We start from the raw sequence: 2,069 nt of genomic DNA, 5'->3' as shown, positions 1-2,069 counted from the left end.
TTATACTGTACAGAAATGTTTAGGTTTATAGGTAGGAGTGGGATTAACGACTATAAAAATATTTTAATGCAATATTGTTACTAAAATGGTTATTTTCCTTCATATTTAGGTCAATTGCGTTTAATATCCTTTTATATTCGCTATAAAATGGGTAGGTTTAGGTTTGGAGGTAGGTTAAGGGGTCTAAAATTCTAAATCGCTTATTAATAAAATTATAAAAAATGCATATTCGCTGTAAAATGGGTAGGTTTAGGTTTGGAGGTAGGTTAAGGGGTCTAAAATTCTAAATCGCTTATTGATAAAATGATAAAAATGCATTGATACGAATATCTTAATGATCTAAAACAGGGCTGTCCAAACTCTGTCCTGGAGGGCCGGTGTAGATTTACCGCTGATTACAGAATGGCTTTACTGACAAGATGCGCGTTAAATATCGCATGCGATTTATCGTGCAGCCCTAATTAGTACTTATAAAACACATATTAATGCATTTATTCTGTATGATCATATCCCCTAACCCACCCCAACTTAACAACTACCTTACTAACTATTAATAAGCAGTAAATTAGGGGTTTATTGAGGCAAAAGTCACAGTTAATAGTTAGTTAATCATGAGAATTGATCGTCAAACTAAAGCAGGGTTCCTCATAAGGTGGCCCGTGGGCCACATCCGGCCCGTGAGAGAAAAAAGTTTGGCCTGCACTAATTTCAAATAATGTGGCATGAAAATTCAAACGCAGCATCAGAAAGCTACATTAACATACATCGTGTCTACACGATGTTAAGCGGCACGACGCGAGTGGCGCAGCACGGCGCAAAAAAATAGAAGAACCCATTATAATCAGTGATGCTACTGCAGAGTTTAGCTCCAACCCTAATTAAACACACCTGAACCAGCTAATCAAGCTCTTACTAGGCATAGAAACTTCCAGTCAGGTGTGTTGAGGCAAGTTGGAGCTAAACTCTGCAGGACACCGGCCCTCCAGGACCGAGTTTGGACAGCCCTGGTCTAAAAGATACGTAAATATTTTTACGTTTTTTAAGCTAAAAATACGTAGCAATTTGTATGTTTTAAACGTTGAAATACATCTAAATTGTACGATTTAGCATCAATAAAAAATTAAAATGTACGTTTTGTGCTTGAAAATGTTACGTATTAATACCTACGTATAAACATGAGACCAGGCTGGAAAACGAGGCTGTGAGGGACAGAAGTACAGTGTGTTCAGTGGATTGCACTGTAGTTTACCTTGCCAAATATTCACACACACAAAAAAAAACAGGTCTGAAAGTTATGATTTTTGAAAATTACACATGATCTAGAAACTTCATACAGTGTGTGCCATTGTTACATTTGTAAGTCTACCCTCACAACCTCATTTTCATAAAATGCAATATATCATCTACAGTGACTAAGGTCTATGAAAGTCAAAGGTAACTAAAAACTGTTCTGCAAAATACTTTCTTCTGCAGAAAGAAGGAAGATAAGTCATACAAGGTTCTAATTTCAAATAATGTGGCATGAAAATTCAAACGCAGCATCAGAAAGCTACATTAACATACATCGTGTCTACACGATGTTAAGCGGCACGACGCGAGTGGCGCAGCACGGCGCAAAAAAATAGAAGAACCCATTATAATCAGTGATGCTGTCTTGGATGCGGCGCGACACGACAAATCCCCGACAGTAAACTGCTGATTCGTTCTATTTATAACGTACTGACACAACGTTCAAATGATTTGCAATGCTTTGTCGCGTGCAGCGTAGATACGATGTGACAACAAAAACATGGTGAGTGTGTAGAAAAGAAAAGTGGACACGGAAAATAGATGATTCAAATGTGAATGGACTGAACAGTTTTGAGTGAGTGACTGAGTGATATCTTTGTTATGGAATACACGTATTGGTTCGCAGTGAGTTCACAGCTTTAATGTACAAGTTGGCTTAAATTTATTTTCAAGAGCTGAGGTAACATATCTATTGTTGCTTTCACTATGGCTATAAAGATAACGCAAAATAATATTCAAACTCACATTAGACACTTTTAACATTGAATAAAGCACATAAT

At 37.0% G+C, this 2,069-nt stretch overlaps 1 protein-coding gene across 2 annotated transcripts in view; it reads right to left on the bottom strand.

Annotated features, from left to right (window-relative positions):
- The window catches only part of slc9a8 (solute carrier family 9 member 8), a 46,315-nt gene that overhangs the window by 29,565 nt on the left and 14,681 nt on the right, over window positions 1–2,069 (bottom strand). The window lies entirely within an intron of this gene.

This window comes from Sinocyclocheilus rhinocerous, unplaced genomic scaffold, assembly GCF_001515625.1.
Source record: "Sinocyclocheilus rhinocerous isolate Xijiao unplaced genomic scaffold, SAMN03320098_v1.1 scaffold554, whole genome shotgun sequence".
NCBI lineage: Eukaryota > Metazoa > Chordata > Actinopteri > Cypriniformes > Cyprinidae > Sinocyclocheilus > Sinocyclocheilus rhinocerous.
Note: the sequence above shows the minus strand (reverse complement) of the source record. Positions and strands in the feature narration are given on the sequence as shown.